The 18664-nt window shown below is 42.1% G+C and overlaps 1 long non-coding RNA gene across 2 annotated transcripts; it reads right to left on the reverse strand.

Annotated features, from left to right (window-relative positions):
- Window positions 1-6336: 6336 nt before the first annotated feature.
- Window positions 6337-18435, reverse strand: LOC110606390. Of its 2 annotated transcripts, none has more exons than XR_002486505.2 (2): window positions 18335-18435; window positions 6337-6787 (listed from the first exon to the last, which is right to left on the reverse strand). It is a non-coding gene; the product is annotated as an uncharacterized LOC110606390 (long non-coding RNA). The 2 variants fall into 2 exon arrangements; XR_006349377.1 differs by lacking the exon at window positions 18335-18435 and adding an exon at window positions 6904-7138.
- Between the last annotated feature and the right edge of the window lie 229 nt (window positions 18436-18664).

Genomic DNA, 18664 nt, shown 5'->3' on the forward strand with positions numbered 1-18664 from the left:
AGAAAAACAACCTGCTCCTGCTAGCTGGTCGAATAGATCATCGATCCTGGGTAGAGGATACTTATTCTTGGTAGTGACTTTGTTCAACTGCCTGTAGTCGATACAAAGTCTAAGGGATCCATCCTTTTTCTTGACAAACAACACTGGAGCACCCCAGGGTGAGGTACTTGGACGGATGAAACCCTTATCTACCAACTCCTGTAGCTGCTCTTTCAACTCTTTTAGCTCTGCTGGTGCCATCCTGTAGGGAGGAATAGAGATCGGTCTGGTACCAGGCACTAACTCTATCTCGAACTCTATTTCCCTATCAGGTGGTAGTCCTGGAAGCTCATCTGGAAACACATCTGGGAACTCTCTGACTACGGGCACTGAACTGGGGTCCCTAACCTGACTGTCTAGCTCTCTCACATGAGCTAGATATCCCTGACATCCCCTCCTGAGCAACCTACGAGCCTGTAGGGCTGATATCAGACCTCTAGGCGTGCCCCTCCTGTCTCCTCTGAAGACAAACTCAGATCCATCCTCATCTCTGAACTTAACTACCTTGTCTCTGCAGTCCAAGGTAGCACCATATGCAGATAGCCAATCCATCCCTAGAATGACGTCAAAATCTGTCAACTCTAGAACCACAAGGTCAGCTGGAAGGCATCTACCATCTATAAACACTGGACTATGTCGACAGACTGTCTCTGCCAACGATGGATCACACTTAGGGCCACTGACCCATAGGGGACACTCTAACCCAGACGTCATCAAACCCACTCTCTCTATGGCTCTGGGAGCAACAAAGGAATGTGAAGCAACAGGGTCTAACAAAGCATACACCTCAGAACACCCAATGAGAAGGTTACCTGACACCACGGTGTTAGAAGTGTTTGCCTCCTGCTGTGTCATCGTGAAAATCCGCGCCGGAGCTGACGAACCTCCACCTCGGGGACCCGCAGATGAAGAGGCTGACCCTCTCCCTCTGCCTCTGCCCTGCGTCATACCTGAAACTGGTGGCTGTGGCATGCTAGCTGGAGCTGTCTGCTGGGATGGTGCCGTGAAAGATGCCTGAGGGCACTCACGAGCCATGTGTCCCTCCTGGCCGCACCTGTAACATCCTGTAATCCCAAAGCGACAAACTCCTTTGTGCGCTTTACCGCACCTACCACACACTGGAACCTCTGAGCCTGAACTCATGCCACTGCCTAATCCCAGACCTGCTTTAATCTTATTCCAGAACTTATTCTTCCTCGACTTCTGCGTGGAACCACTCCACTTCTTACCACTGGAAGTTGCTGCACCCTGTGAAGAGGGATCTGACTTACCCCTACCTGGGGTCTTAGAACCTGAAGACTGTGCCGGCTGCTGTTTCACTGTACCCTGTATAATGGCACTAGCCTCCATCCTCCGTGCTAAATCCACCACGGTGTGGAAACTCTCCCTCTCGGCTGCATGGATCAAAGAGGAATACCTGGAATGAAGTTTCATAGCATACCTCCTAGCCTTTTTCTGTTCCGTATCATAGGCCTGTCCTGCATACCGCAGCAACTCCAGAAACCTGTCAGTAAACTCATCAATACTCATATCCTCTGTCTGCTTCAGCTGCTCAAACTCTATCATCTTTAGCTCTTTCGAACTATCTGGGAATGCCCATCCGGCAAACTCATTAGCAAACTCCTCCCAAGACATGTTATCCAACCTAGGGTCCACATAGACGCCAAACCATTCCTTCGCCTTCTTACATTTTAAAGTGAACCCTGCCATCTAAATGGCTCTGGTATCATCTGCCCCTAGCTCATCTGCTATCATCTTGACTGCTTTGATGTACTCAAACGGATCATCTCCTGATTGATACTTAGGAGCATCTAACTTTAGGTAATCAGTCATCTTTACCTTGCTCCTCACAGATGGGCCAGGTTGAGGTGTTTGGAGAACTGGGGCTTCTGGTTGTACCACTGGTGGTGGTGGGGGAGGTGCAGAACTTTCTGGTGTAGAGTATGCTGGACTGGGGTAAAAAGGTGAGGGTGGATACATGGGATATGGTGGATATGGGGGGTAATACGGTGGATAAGGCATATATGTGGGATATGGGTGAAAACTAGGATAATCCGATGTACCTCCCATCGAATATCCTGGGCCCTGTGGGTAGGGCTGATAGTGGGGTGGATAACCAGACCCCGAGGCCTGACCGCCTCCCTGTGATGATCCCACATCCTCCTCTGTAGTGCCAACACCTAACCCTCCATCCCTTCTTGGATCCACATCCATCTCTTCCCTTGTATCGCTAGATCTTCTTCTCTGTTCTGTCTCCCTCCTGCTTTCATCAAAAGACCTTCTAGGGTCCCTTGATGATCTTTCTCTGCCTGCCCTTTGGGACATAGCTCTTGGCAAAGCAGGGGGACGCCCTTCTATACCCTCATTCTCGGGCGGAGCTCCAGTCAATCTCGCTGATCGACGGGTTCCTCTCATCTTAGCTTCTGAAAACATAACATGAACTTTAGCATCATAGGATCCATGTAACAACATGAACACTCAACTCATAGCATAGCATATCATAGCATATCATTAAATGCACATGCATAAAATCATGGCATTACACATCAAGACAGGACTCAACATCCTATCCTAGTGGACATGATCTTCCTATTGTGCTTGCCCTCTAAAACAACCTCTTTCCGATGTGAGATCTCTCTAATCCCTGAGCATCTTAGCTCAGCACACCGTACTCTAGAGGCCCTATGCTCTGATACCAATCTGTAACAGCCCGCTTACCGGACCATCACCGGCACTAGGATCCAGATCGGCTTAAGGCCGCCGGGACCCGTAGTAAGCCTACTGTCAACTCTGTGTACCTGATAAAACCCATACATGATCATACTTAAGCTTAAAACTGTTACTTACTCTTCTCTTTTTTTTTTTTCTTTGCTTGACTATCTTTTCTTTTCTTGAAACTTTTCTCATCAACTAAGCCTGGACTATGCATGCTCTGTCTGTATGCACTCGAAGAGTGATACCTGCTATGGTACCATACAGTAACTACAGAGATAGAAAGACTACCATGCACCAAGCCTAGCGCATCATAACAACATTATCTCAATCATAAAATGATCATGTGCAAAGGGATAAACATACACTAGGGCCAAGCACAATTCTATAACTCAATACATAACTTGCTATTACATCATTTCTATACAGTACATAAACTCTGAACTGTACATCATTCTCATGTCCACTATTCTATACTATTACATATGTCTTTTACCCTTGCTATCTCTTTCTCTTTCTCTTCTCTGAGGCCCTGAAAAATGGGGTTAGGGAGAGGGATGAGCTGCTAAAGCCCAGTGAGCGGAATCTATAAAAATCACATTTAAAACATGCTTTCATATGATGCATCACTGCACAAACATTTCACATCTCGGATTAGACATGATCCCAAAACTCCCTCTGTCAGTGCCCGGCCCCCAAAGGAGCTCACACAGGTCTTTCACTAACTACTCATGGTGCCCGACCCTATAAGGGCTCTCACAGGACTCATCCAAGGTAAATGCCCGGCCCCAAAGGAGCTCACACAGGACATACAATAATGACAGACTTATGGGCTATTGAGATCGCCTCGGTCCAATCCACATATACAAGTAATAATGCAATGCATCAACTTGGTGAATACTAATGCAAAGCATCCTACATAAACATGGCATTAATGATGCATGAATCATGCTAAAACAGTTCTTAACTTTGAAAATAAAGTTCTGTTCCACTCACCTCTGTCAACTGCTGAGCAGTCTCTGTAACTCTAACTCTGTGGGCCTCCTTGGTCTCTCGGGTCCGTACCTACACAGGTGGACTCAAATGAGGACCAAACTTACTTAAACATAACTCCTACTATCTCCCCAAAACCCCTCTAAAACATCATAGGCATGCATGGACAAATGGGCAAAAGAAGGCTGGACTGGGCACTTTTGGCGGCACTTTCGGCGGCCGAAAGTCTCGTCCAGAGACGAAACTCATGCACTTTCGGCGGCCGAACTCCCTCTTTCGGCGGCCGAAAGCCCCTTTCTCACCCAAAAGCCTAGCTTTCGGGGGCAAGGTTTGGCAGCCGAAACTGCCTCCACAAGGGGTTCGGCGGCCGAACCTTACTTCGGCGGCCAAACCTGGATTCTCCAGAAAGGCAGAATCCGAGCACAACTCATGCTCTCAGCCTCCAAATCCTATCAAACACCCATAACATGCATACCAACACTTCTCAACTAACATATAACATAACTCATGCATATAGAGGCCTAAAAACTAGTTCAAGCCCCAAAAACAACAACAAAACGCATATGATCAACATATGCTCAAACTCATGCTTATACCCCAAAACATGCCATAAAACTCTCTAAAAACTCTTAAAACATACTTTAAACATAAAGGGAGGTGAGGATCCATGCTTACCTCTTGAAGAACTAGAGGATTGATGATCCAAGCTTGGAGATGGGGAAAAACTCAATCAAAATCTCCAAGTGCTCAACTTTGCTTCCTTTTGCTCAAATCTCTAAAACAAAGCTCAAATCAAGTTAAAACATGCAAGATTTGAGGAAAACATGAGAAATCACACCAAGGAGAGCTTGAACCTACCTTTGACCCAAAAACAGAGTGTTTAACACTCAAGTCTCGGGCAAAGGGGCTTTTGTAGTGGCCAACCGACTCTTCCTTCGGCGGCCTAACGTGCATGCAAAACCATGCAACTTTCGGCGGCCGAACGTCACCTTCGGCGGCCGAACGTCACCTTCGGCGGCCGAACCTGGCTTTTGTCCCCTTGGCCTTTTCATTTCAAAACTCAATTTTCTTAACTCAAAACATGCAAACATGATAAAAACACTTAAAAAACATCTTAAAAACCTTTCTTATACCCTTAGGGCAAGCTCCGACATCCTCGAATCCCGACTTCCAACGGAAAAGCCGCCGGAACGTAGGAATTCCGATACCGGGGTCTAGCCGGGTATTACAAATGTGATTTGGGCGGGTGATTTGGGCAAATTACTTGTCCAAATCGTTTCTGTGAATCACTTCCAGGTTTCTGCCTTTAGCCTTTTGCTTTGGTTTCCTGCGGGTGATTTGGTCAAATTACTCTGACCCAATCAATTTTCCAGCTTTTTCTGTACTTTTTCTCCAACTTTCCATAAATTAAGCTGAAAAAATGTGTAATTAAACAGTAATAAAGATAGTAAAAATGTGGCTAAATTATGTTTGATCACCAAGTGAAGTTTCTGGTTTGTAGACATACTCCACAAAATGTATAACTCTGTTCTTGGTCAGGATGTTAGGTGCTTCCTTCCTCCCAGAAAATGTATATGCTAAGAACCTGTGTAAATACTTAAGACAGGGATTTCTGATGTACAGGTCTTTGGACTTTGTGGGTGAGTATGTGTCAGGTGGGTTGTCACACAATTCCTCATAGGTTTCGCTGGGATTGAACTCAGCAGGGAAATATCAGGTGGAATCAGGGCATTCACAGCCCATGGCAATACTGAACTCATATAGGGACAAGTGAAAATGCTATCCTAACAGCCTAAATCCAACAATATCTGGTGTGTACAGTGTGGTTGTGGCTGACTTGACAAAATAGAATGTAGTGAAGAACTCATGAGTGAGCTCTGTGAAGGTAGGCATGTGTAGGTAGAAGAAGGTGTTCCATCCAATTGCATCAATAAGAGAACATACCTGTTCTTGAAGTCCTAGTGCTTCAAGGGTCACTACAAAAAAACAGTGATTTAGCGACCAAAATTTTGGTCGCTAAAAGGCAGAATTTGATTGCTATTATGAAATAGTGACCATTTAGCGACCAAAATGAAATGGTCGGTGTTTGGCCAGTCGCTAAATTTTTGTCGACAATCTAGAAATTGGTCGCTAAAATAGTGACCAATCAGTGACCATTTTTTGGTCGCTAATTTGGTGTCATGGCAAATTAGGTATTAGAAATATTAGTCACTGTGTAGAAGCAAAGTGGTCGTTAAATTTTGGTCGCTAAATGGTCGCTGTTTTGGTCACTATTTCGTTGTTATTTAATCGCCTCAGGGGAGAGCATTTAGTCGCTATGTGGAAGTAAATTGGTCGTTAAATTTTGGTCGCGAAATGATCGCTGTTTTGGTCGCTATTTCGTTGTTATTTGGTCGCCTCAGGGAAGAGCATTTAGTCGCTATTTCGTCGCAAATTAATAGTAAAATAAAAAAATATTTATTATTTAATTTGCTTTTGTGGCTGATTAGTCACTAATAAATGCATTTAAATCTGATTCATATCATTTTTCCAATAAATTCATAAACCTGCTATAATATCAATATGTACACACACATTCCAATACATAAAACATCAAAGACAATATATACACATCAACTTCATTTCATAATTCTGCAATCTAATAGTTCAAAACATTATTATAGTTCAACACTAAGAAACTTAAAATATCTCAAAATACATAATGGATCCAAATAGTATCAAATTCATATCATAAAATATACCTTTATGCTTCCCTTATTTTGTATTATACATAGTTATATTTTTTAATGCGGTCTAACCAGTTCCTAATTGGTACACAACAAAGCGTTCCAAGTGCCAGAGGCACACTACATCTATTGTAAAAGAACGAGTCCAGCAAGCAACGAACAAGCATCTCTTCAAGTACATAAATTTTTGTCATCTGGAAGTTACTTTAATATACAGAGTCATCCAGCCAGAATATCACTGCATCACTCCCAATCAGCATCAAAGAAACCAGCATCTTTCATTTCTGAATAGTATACATTCTCCAGATGCAAATCACCTGTCACAAATAAATAAAATATAATATCAGCTAACATTTTCGACACCTCCACTTGGGTATACCAGTTTCTACTATATGCTACTACGATTCTAATATAGCAGCATATGGGCACAAACCATATCACATCAGTTGAGAAGTCCTGAAACTTGTTACATGCCACCCATGATTGCAAATGGCATAAGGTTCTACCCAAAATATTAAAATATATTTGAATATAAAAGAAGATAATGAAAAATTAATAATACTACTACTACTAATAATAAAAGTAGTATCGTAAAACAAGAATCAAAATGCAATATGGTAAGACACCTCAAACTCCACATACTAATACATCATTGGATCCAAAGATATAATGCTTTTGAACCTTTTATAATCAACTAAACTCAATGCTTTTGTACAAATAGCAAATAAAATAACATCCACACAACTAACTATATTAACTTATATCATCCTTATTTTTTTAAAAATTAGTTAGGACGGTTTTTTTTTAAATTTATTATAACTATAAAAAATAAAGAGAATTTAAAAAAAAAAAGAACTTTGATTAATGTAAAAGTGCGAGAAAGATATCGGCCTATGGACAATTATGTGGGGCTTTCACTTTCATTTTTTTCCACTTCTCTCTTCAATAACCTAACCCAGTCACTTTCTTTCCAAGCAAACTTCCACAAGCAACCACAAGGAATCTCTATGTAATACCCGGCTAGATTCAGACATCGGAATTCCTACCATCCGGGGGAGTTCGAGGATGTCAGAGGTCTCTGGAAGGGTAAGAGAAGGTTTTCTAAAATATGTGCAAGTGTTTTAAAGGTTTAGCGTAGAAAAGGATTGAGTTTTGAAGAGATATGGCCAAGGAGGCATTTTGCCATGTTCGGCCCCCTAAGGTTAAGTTCGGCCGCCTAAAGTGCCCAATGTTCGGCCCCCGAAGGTTATGTTCGGCCCCCGAAAGTTGCATAGTTTTGCATGCGATTCGGCAGCCGAACCTGAGGCGGTTGCTCATCTATAAGTGCACCGAGTGGCAGAAAAAGGAGGAGGTTTCTTCTCTCCTTCTGATCTAGGTGAGGTCTTGATCTCCTTAAAGTATTTTCATGGTTTTTCTTCAAATCTTTCACGGTTTGAATGAGTTTTACCCTTGTTTTGAAGAGTTGTGAGCTTTAAACAAGGTTTTGGAGTTTGAAGCTTTTGAAGCTTGGTTTCTCCATATCTTTGAGTTTGGATCATCTCAGCCTTTGTTCTTCAAGAGGTAAGTGTTGATCCATGGTTCTTATGATGTTTTTATGAGTTTTGTAAAAGGAAAAGGGAGCTAGGCATGAGTTTGCATGAGATGTGCATCATAGGGTTTATGAATCCTTTATGTTTGATGTGTGTCTTGTGAGCTTGTTTGTTGGAGTTTAAAGTTATTTGAAGCTCCCTTAGGCTTGTTGAAGTGTTTATGCATGTTTTAGAAGGGTTAAATGCATGTGTTGAGGTCTGAACAGGTGATGGAGGGACTGGCAGGCGTCCTTGTGCACGAAACTGAGTTCTGGCTAAACTCAGGTTCGGCCCCCGAAAGTCCAAGTTAGGCCGCCGAACATGCCTGACTTTCGTCTCTGGAGGAGACATTCGGCCGCCGAAGGTGCTGCCGAAGGTGCCCTGTCCAGCCTTCCTTTGCTTGTTTTGCATGCATGTTTTGTGATGTTTTAGAGGGTTTTTGGAGAGATGTTCATAGTTATGTTAGAGTATGTTTGGTACCTCATTTACGTCCATCTGTGTAGGATTGGACCGAGGAACCGAGGAGGCTCCAGAGTTAGAGTTGGCCCAGAGTTAGCCAGCATTGGCTAGAGGTGAGTGGAACTAAACTGAATATTTTATTTTGAGAAATGACACGATTCTAGCATGATCCATGCATCATAAACTGCCATGTGATGTATTAGGTTGTGTTGCATTAGAATTCACGAATATGATGCATTGCATATGTTGTTGTTCCTGTGGATGAATGTTGGATGATCCTTAGCCCTTGACAGAGAGCAGATACAGAGTTATGGCATGAGATAGCCATACCAGGTCGCCCCTGGATAGTCCAGGTCGCTCCTGGTACTATGAGTGAGACAGTTGGGCTGTCAAATCAGAGTTAAGTGTAGACCAGGTGAGACTTCGTCTCCTTGGCACAGTTGGTCATGTTATGATATCAGAGAGATAAGTGTAGACCAGGTGATGACATAGTCTCCTTGGCACAGTTGGCATTATTATAACATGTAGTTAAGGGTTATTGGTGACAAATTCATCCTTGAGATGATATGTTTGTGATGTGATGCATTTCATGAGAGCATGTAATGAATGAACTGTTTTTATTGTTCCTCCTCACTGGGCTCTAGAGCTCATCCCACTCCCTTAACCCCAGTTTTGCAGGTTCTGAGATAGCTATGGGAAGTCAAAGTCAGCAAGAGTACAGAGGAAAGTTGTGCTTGAATGTATGCTGTAATAGTGTAGTGGACATGATGTAATTAAAAGATTAGTTGTAATGTAATGTATAGATATGTACTGTCGTATACTGGATAGACTTGTGCTTTTCCTAGTATCATTGCTATAGTGTGATGTATGATTAATCCCCTGTACATGAATCCTGTTTTACGTTTCTTGATGAGAAATGTGTGAGTTAGGCTTAATGTATGGCTTCGATGAGATACCAGTGGAATGTGTTACAGATTAAAAGGGTTTCATTCCCTTGATCCACAGCAGATAGTAGTCCCTAGTATAGGCCCTGAGGGCCATTTCAGATTGCTATATCTGAGTAGCAGTAGTTAAGCCTACAAAGTTGTACAGGATTGTTGAGTATCTTTGTATCATGTATGGGATTTATCAGGTACACAGAGAGTATAGTCGGCTTGCTACGGGTCCCGGCGGCCTTAAGCCGATCTGGATCCTAGTGCCAGTGATGGTTCGGACCGTTACTGAGGGGTATCGGTTTCCGGGTCGTTACAGATTGGTATCAGAGCATAGGGCCTCAAGAGTACGGTGTGTTGGGATATCCCACATCGGAAAGAGGTATTGTCTTGTATAGGAAGGAAAGCACAATAAGTTAAAATCATGTCCACTAGGATAGGATGTGGAGTCCTGTTTTGCATGCTGATGTGAAATGCCATGATAAGTTGCATGTGCAGTATTGATATGTTTGATATGTGTTAAGGATTCATGTGTTTTCACATGGATCATTTGATGATTTTGTGTGTGATATTGTGCTTTTCAGAGGCAGGATGAGAGGAACTCGTCGATCTGCTAGATTGACAGGAGCTCCGCCGGAGGATGAGGACATGGATGCTCATCTCCCCGTTCTGCAAAGGGCAACATCAGATAGTATAAGCAGAGAAGGTACATCAAGGGACCCTAGAAGGTCTGTTGATGAGAGTAGAAGGGGAGTTGTCCAGAGTGGTATGTCAGGGTTTATGAGAGAAATAGAGGAGAATGAGCAGAGTAGAGATGGTAGCTTTGGCAGGAGTAGGTTGGGGGGAGATTTGGGTGAGTCCCAAGGAGGCACTCAGGCCTCGAGATTTGTTCCACCTCAGTATCCACCCTACCAGTGGGGGGCAGAGTACCCGATGAGAGGTACATCAGAGTTTCCTAGATATAACCCATATCCCACCTTTATGCCTTATCCTTCCTTTTATCCGCCATATCCACCGCCACATCCACAGTATACCATGTTTCCACCCTTCTTTGGTTATCCAAGTTTAGCAAACCCTACCTCAGGGAATGTTGCACCTCCTCCACCACTAGGAGAACCAGTAGCCCCAATTGTCCAAACACCCAAGCCTAGTTCACCTGGGGAAAGTATGGTGCAGATGACAGCTTATTTGAGGTTGGATGTTCCCAAATTTGAGACTGGTGATGACCCTGTTGAGTATCTTAGAATGGTTAAGCTGATAACCGATGAGTTGGGAGCTAATGAGAGTAGAGCCATACAGATGGCAGGGGTTACATTGAAATGTGAGAAGGCAAGGGAATGGTTCAACCAGTATGTGGACCCGAGGGTAGAAAGCTTATCCTGGGAACAGTTTGCTATAGAGTTTGCAGGATGGGCTTGTTCAGATAGCTCAAGGGAGCATAAAGAGAGTGACTGTGAGCAGCCAGGGCAGACAGAAAACATGAGTATAGAAAATGACCCAGAGACTAGTGATCGTTTTCCTTTGGGTGAAGCTGCTGCAAAGAATAAAAAGAAAGTGAGAGGCCTGAAAGGGTCAAAGAAAAGAGAGTTTTGGAATAGGGTAAAGTTTGGCATAGGTTGTCGCGAGGGTTCGAGTTCTGGTTGGGATAGTTCTAGATGTGTGAAGTGCGGTAGGAGGCACAAAGGTGTATGTCGGGCTGGGACAACAGCATGTTTCAGGTGCGGACAGGAGGGGCACATGGTACAAGAGTGTCCCATTATGACCGTATCCGTACAGTTCCCGCAGACACCCTCAGATAATAGAAGTCCACCAGAAGCTCCAACCTCAGTACAGGGCAGAGATAGAGAAAGAGGGATAGTCCCTTCTTCCGGAGGTGCCTTAAGTGGAAGTCCGTTAGTTCCGGCTCAGATTTTCACCCAGGTTCAGCCAGAGACAGACACACCGAACACAGTGGTGCCAGGTAAGCTCACTTTTGCGTGTTCTGATGTGTGTGGTTTTCTGGACAGTAATAGAATATCAGTTGATGTGAGAATAATAAGGTATAGTAGAGTTAGATGTTCAGAGATAAAGGTTCAGAGACGAGTGTTTTGTTAAAGGTGAGCCAGGAAAAAGCTCGAGAGCTATAGCCGTGGCTTTGAAATCCAGGTAGAGAGAGAGTGATCTCTCATCTCTGAGTGTAGACCTCAAGTAAAGAAATAAGGCAGAGAATAGCGTAAGAAAGTGCAGAGTAAGAAAAAGAATAAAAGTAAGTAAGAGAAAAGTAAGCAAAGAAAAGAGTAAATGAGATAAGATAGAGCAGAGAAAGAACAGAATAGAATAAAGGTAAAGTACGAAAGTGTAGAAGGAGATTTCAGTTTAGTCTGGGATTAGATGGCGATGAGCTCTGGTTCAGATAGTTCTGGATGCGTGAGGTGTGGGGTTTACACGAAAGTGGTCTGTTAGTATGGGACTACGGCATGTATAGATGCGAGCAGGAAGGACTCATGTTATGTGAGTGTCCTACTGCGGCCCTGATTGGCACAGTCCCAGCAGATGACTTCTAGTAGTGTAACTCAGCCTGGAGCTCTAGCCATGTTTTAGGACAGGGGTTGAGGCAAGAGAAGAGAGTTCTCCTTTTCTTTGGTCGGTTCCCGAAGGAAGATTCGTTAGCTTTAGCTTGGATCTTCATCCTGACTCAGTAGGAGGCTAACACATCGAACACGGTGACGTCAGATATGTTCACTTGAGGGTGTTCAGATGTGTAGGTTATCGTGGATCCTGATGTTGCTTTCCCTGTTATCTTGAGAGCCGTAGATAGAGGGGGGTTTGATAACTTCTGGGCTTAGAGTGTTTTCTTTGGGTTGGTAGACCCGAGTGTGATCCATCTGTGGCAGAGTCAGTCTGTCGGGTCAGTTCAGAGTCTGTTGCGTATGGTGAGAGTAGTGGATGCAATCCAGCTGACCTTATGGTTCTAGGGGTGACTGGTGATGTGAACCTAGGGCGGATTGGCTAGCTACTCGAGGTACTACCTACGTCTGCAAAGACAAGGTAGGACAGTTCAGAGTTCAGAGACTAGGATGGGTCAGAGTTAGTCCTTAGAGGGGGACAGTTTAGCATACCCAGAAGTTTGATATCAACCCTACAGGCTCGTGAATTCGTTAGGGAAGTTAGTCAAGAGTTTTCTTGCTCTTGTTTGAGCGCATAGCCAGGTCAGGGAACCAGCCTCAGTATTCATAGACAGGAAAAGAGAAAGAGTGTTATATGTTATCCCAGTAGAGTTTGAAAGTTAAGTGAGAATGGAGACTAGATACATCTTCATCTCTTCTTTTGAAATGGTACCTGTAGCATGTAAGAGATAGTAAAGCAGTTGTGAACGTGGTAGAGAAGGCTTCTATCCGACTTAGTACTACACCCTGGAGTGTTCCAGTATCGTTATGAGAAACGAAGGATGAAACCTTGAGATTTTGTCACAACTGTGACTAGTTGCACAAAATCACTACCAAGGACAGGTGTTCCCATGCAGAATGGAGGATCTATAGGACCAGCTAGTAGCAGCTGGTTGTTTTCCATAATAGATCTAAGAGTTGGGAACTATATGGCCAAAGTCAGTTAGAGAAAAGGCAATTTAGCAGTTGCGTAGAGGTGAGATCTTTATGATAGTGAAGAGTCTAAACCAGAGGTAAGGGGTAAAACTGCTCAGCGACTCTGAGTATACAAGACAGTATGTCCTAGGTGAGGCAGATGAGATGTTAGCTGCCCTCAGTCAGAAGTTGCTTTTCAAGTTATCCTACAGAAACAGATAGCTAGAGAGCTAGAGAGCTAGAGTGCTAGAGATAGTCCAGTGTAGTTAAAAAAGGGATCAAAAGAGAAGAAGCCAGTATAGTAAAGAAGAAGAAAAGCGGGCAAGGATCAGAGTGCGCAGCAAAATCGTAGAATAGTTTAGAGAAACAGAGAAGCATGCCCGTTATCTACGAAATGTTGTAGATTTTCAGAGAACATGGCATAGAGGTCAAGTTCTGTAAGCTGAGTGCAATTTCAGGGCATGTCTGTTTCATTGTGATGTGTCACAATATAACATCGAAAGTAAGTAGAGAGAGAGAACGTGATAGCCAAGTCATCTAGCATTTCCGTAGAGTTATTAAGTCGAGAAGCATCAAAGAGAAAGGAAGATCCGTAGTCAGAAGTACAGGTTAGTATAACCAGAGGAGTGCAAATAAGCTGAGAAAAGGCAAAGAAAAGAAAAGTTAGTAGTCATATGAAAGAGTCAGGTCGTTTGTGTACAAGCAAGAGTGGTAAACACTCAGTGTAGACACAGCTTAAGCAGTGAAGGGTCAGCAAAGTCAGACAGTATAGCCAACCCGGGAGTTTTACTCCAGGGGTATCTGTGTCTCGTCGTAGAGACCGATGGTAGGCTTTCTTCTTGTTTCCCTGTATGTTTCTTGTTGTTGTTTTAACATTTGAGGACGAATGTTTTTAAAGGAGGGAAGAATGTAATACCCGGCTAGATTCAGACATCGGAATTCCTACCATCCGGGGAAGTTCGAGGATGTCAGAGGTCTCTGGAAGGGTAAGAGAAGGTTTTCTAAAATATGTGCAAGTGTTTTAAAGGTTTAGCGTAGAAAAGGATTGAGTTTTGAAGAGATATGGCCAAGGAGGCATTTTGCCATGTTCGGCCCCCTAAGGTTAAGTTCGGCCGCCTAAAGTGCCCAATGTTCGGCCCCCGAAGGTTATGTTCGGCCCCCGAAAGTTGCATAGTTTTGCATGCGATTCGGCAGCCGAACCTGAGGCGGTTGCTCATCTATAAGTGCACCGAGTGGCAGAAAAAGGAGGAGGTTTCTTCTCTCCTTCTGATCTAGGTGAGGTCTTGATCTCCTTAAAGTATTTTCATGGTTTTTCTTCAAATCTTTCACGGTTTGAATGAGTTTTACCCTTGTTTTGAAGAGTTGTGAGCTTTAAACAAGGTTTTGGAGTTTGAAGCTTTTGAAGCTTGGTTTCTCCATATCTTTGAGTTTGGATCATCTCAGCCTTTGTTCTTCAAGAGGTAAGTGTTGATCCATGGTTCTTATGATGTTTTTATGAGTTTTGTAAAAGGAAAAGGGAGCTAGGCATGAGTTTGCATGAGATGTGCATCATAGGGTTTATGAATCCTTTATGTTTGATGTGTGTCTTGTGAGCTTGTTTGTTGGAGTTTAAAGTTATTTGAAGCTCCCTTAGGCTTGTTGAAGTGTTTATGCATGTTTTAGAAGGGTTAAATGCATGTGTTGAGGTCTGAACAGGTGATGGAGGGACTGGCAGGCGTCCTTGTGCACGAAACTGAGTTCTGGCTAAACTCAGGTTCGGCCCCCGAAAGTCCAAGTTAGGCCGCCGAACATGCCTGACTTTCGTCTCTGGAGGAGACATTCGGCCGCCGAAGGTGCTGCCGAAGGTGCCCTATCCAGCCTTCCTTTGCTTGTTTTGCATGCATGTTTTGTGATGTTTTAGAGGGTTTTTGGAGAGATGTTCATAGTTATGTTAGAGTATGTTTGGTACCTCATTTACGTCCATCTGTGTAGGATTGGACCGAGGAACCGAGGAGGCTCCAGAGTTAGAGTTGGCCCAGAGTTAGCCAGCATTGGCTAGAGGTGAGTGGAACTAAACTGAATATTTTATTTTGAGAAATGACACGATTCTAGCATGATCCATGCATCATAAACTGCCATGTGATGTATTAGGTTGTGTTGCATTAGAATTCACGAATATGATGCATTGCATATGTTGTTGTTCCTGTGGATGAATGTTGGATGATCCTTAGCCCTTGACAGAGAGCAGATACAGAGTTATGGCATGAGATAGCCATACCAGGTCGCCCCTGGATAGTCCAGGTCGCTCCTGGTACTATGAGTGAGACAGTTGGGCTGTCAAATCAGAGTTAAGTGTAGACCAGGTGAGACTTCGTCTCCTTGGCACAGTTGGTCATGTTATGATATCAGAGAGATAAGTGTAGACCAGGTGATGACATAGTCTCCTTGGCACAGTTGGCATTATTATAACATGTAGTTAAGGGTTATTGGTGACAAATTCATCCTTGAGATGATATGTTTGTGATGTGATGCATTTCATGAGAGCATGTAATGAATGAACTGTTTTTATTGTTCCTCCTCACTGGGCTCTAGAGCTCATCCCACTCCCTTAACCCCAGTTTTGCAGGTTCTGAGATAGCTATGGGAAGTCAAAGTCAGCAAGAGTACAGAGGAAAGTTGTGCTTGAATGTATGCTGTAATAGTGTAGTGGACATGATGTAATTAAAAGATTAGTTGTAATGTAATGTATAGATATGTACTGTCGTATACTGGATAGACTTGTGCTTTTCCTAGTATCATTGCTATAGTGTGATGTATGATTAATCCCCTGTACATGAATCCTGTTTTACGTTTCTTGATGAGAAATGTGTGAGTTAGGCTTAATGTATGGCTTCGATGAGATACCAGTGGAATGTGTTACAGATTAAAAGGGTTTCATTCCCTTGATCCACAGCAGATAGTAGTCCCTGGTATAGGCCCTGAGGGCCATTTCAGATTGCTATATATGAGTAGCAGTAGTTAAGCCTACAAAGTTGTACAGGATTGTTGAGTATCTTTGTATCATGTATGGGATTTATCAGGTACACAGAGAGTATAGTCGGCTTGCTACGGGTCCCGGCGGCCTTAAGCCGATCTGGATCCTAGTGCCAGTGATGGTTCGGACCGTTACTGAGGGGTATCGGTTTCCGGGTCGTTACACTCTAGCAAAAACAACCCCCTTCTCTTTCTTCATCTAGAATTTTTTTTTAATATATAATTAAAAAAACCCTTTAAAAAAACAAAAAAAAGAAGTTATGTGCCGGCCTGTCACCATAGTTTGATCAGTGATCATTACCGTTGGCCAAGATTTATCCAAAGTAACACTATAGCAATCAAACATACAGATTATAAAAATCTAAAAGAGAATAAAAGAGAATACAAATTTGTATATTATCCATAATTATAATATACATAATATATACAATTACGCATATCATAATATTAATGCATATTAATATATATATATAATTACATACAAAAGTATATAATATACCTAACAAATTATAAAAAAACATATGTATAAAATTGGCTATCGTTTCAATTCTAGTATGGTTCAAGAATAGTTTCGGTTCGATTCCTGGTCACAAACCACAACCAAACAAAAATAGTAAAATAAGTTCAATTCGGTATAATATCAATGTTTTCATATGGTTTCGGTTTGGAACCCTCAAGAACAGTACACACCCCCTAACAGTGAGATGGATAACGAGATGAACACTCATCATAGAATGGTATGACATGTCTAGGAATGATCACTAAGATAGTTATGATTGAAAGCTACCATATGGAAAAGAGGACACTAATAATCTACTGGAGTTTCAGCAACATGGAAGTTGGTGATGATTAAATGATTTTGAAAAAATTTGTTGAAACGCAATTCCACAGTGATTCTGAAAAGCAAACCCCACCCCTTTCCTCCCATCTCTCTCCCTCCCCCCCCCTTTTGAAGGCTATGTTTGAGAAAGTAGGGGCTGCAATTGATTGATCCTATTCCTTCTAAATCAAAAAACCAAAACTCAAACTACTAATTTAATAGACTAAATAAAACTGAAATAACAACTAAACCAAATTGAATTTCAGTTCAGTTCAAAACTAATTTGTTCCAACCATTCTCTAGTTACAAAGAAGGTTTCCTCAAAATAAGCAATTGATAAGCTTAAATTCAATCCAACATTAAAGATTAAATTCAATCAATCCAGAATTATAAACAAAAGACTTACAATATCAAAGTTGATTAATATTAATAATATCACATTTAATCTCAACATCACAAAACTTGAAATAACACCAAACACAATGCATAAATCTATTTCAACATCCAAGCACAAATCTATCTCAAAAAAAAAGTCCAAACATAAATCAAAGGCCCATTTGCTATTCTTCCATTATCAGTTGAAGCATAACAGAAATAAAAAATCTGAATATATTAGCTGGTTCATTGCAGCCCATGAAGATGAAGAACAAGATAGCAGCAAAATTGTCTCAACTTGTGATGCCATTTATCTAGGACTCATTTGCTGATTCTACCATTATTAAGAAGGAGAAGAAGAAGAAGATAATGATTATAATGATGATGATAAAGGGGATTTAGTTTCGTCTGCAAGAAAAAGTAAAAGGGATATAATAAATGGCCTTGATAGACAAGGGACAAAGGAACTTGACTATAAGCAGAAGATGGAACCATGGGTTTGGGTTTGACAATGGACGAGCCATTGACTATGGGTATGGGAAGCATAGGCAAGAAATAGATAAGATGAAAAGAAAGTGTGAGTGGCTTTGTGATTAGCCTTATAACACCATCTTTTATTACATAAGGGATAAAATTATAATTTCACCATCATAAAACAAATTCCCCCTTAATTTCTTCCTTTCATTTTCTTTCCAATCCAAATAAAAGAAAAGAGAATAACCTTTTTGAATCATTCCTCCCATTTTCCTTCCTATGTTTTCTAAAACATAGCATAAGAGTAATAATGAAGCCAGATGTATTAGAAAGTTCGGCAAAGTTTGAAATTCCGAAGACACATTTACAACAGCTCTATATATGTACATACTGATAGTGGCTTGTATTGCAAATGTAAGAGCTGTTTCTGTAGAGATCATAATCCTAAAGCTACATGTTAGAAACAACCTCATCACCCATTACAATGGGGTCATTAACTTCTCAAAATTCCTAATTTCACACAATTCTTGGAATCACACTCTTTCAACACATTTATATAAAAAAAATCAAATATAACTTCTAAATTTAAGAAATAGAAAAAAAAATCAAAGGAATCAAAGTGATAAAGTAAATATTCAAATTTACAAAGCAAGGATTCACTTACAGAGTTAAGGAGAGAGAAGCAATAGAAATCCAAGAGAGAAAGTGAAGGAGCGAGCGAGAGAGACCAAGCGAGAGTGAGCGAGAGAGACCGAGCGAGAGAGAGAGAGCGAGAGAGAGAGAGAGAGAGCACAAGTGAGTTAGAGTAAGGGAGAGGAATGTCGGTCAATAGGAAGTGAGTAAGGGAAGAATTGTCGGTCGATCGGCACAATGAGTGAGGGAAAGGGCTGTCGGCAGTAAGGGTGAGTGAGGAAAGTAGCTGTCGGCAGTAAGGAGAGTGAGTGAGGGATGCAATGTGATTTTAGAATTAGGGTTTCAATATAAAATTGTATTT

The sequence above is a fragment of the Manihot esculenta genome, chromosome 18 (genome assembly GCF_001659605.2).
Source record: "Manihot esculenta cultivar AM560-2 chromosome 18, M.esculenta_v8, whole genome shotgun sequence".
In the NCBI taxonomy this organism is placed as follows: Eukaryota; Viridiplantae; Streptophyta; class Magnoliopsida; order Malpighiales; family Euphorbiaceae; genus Manihot; species Manihot esculenta.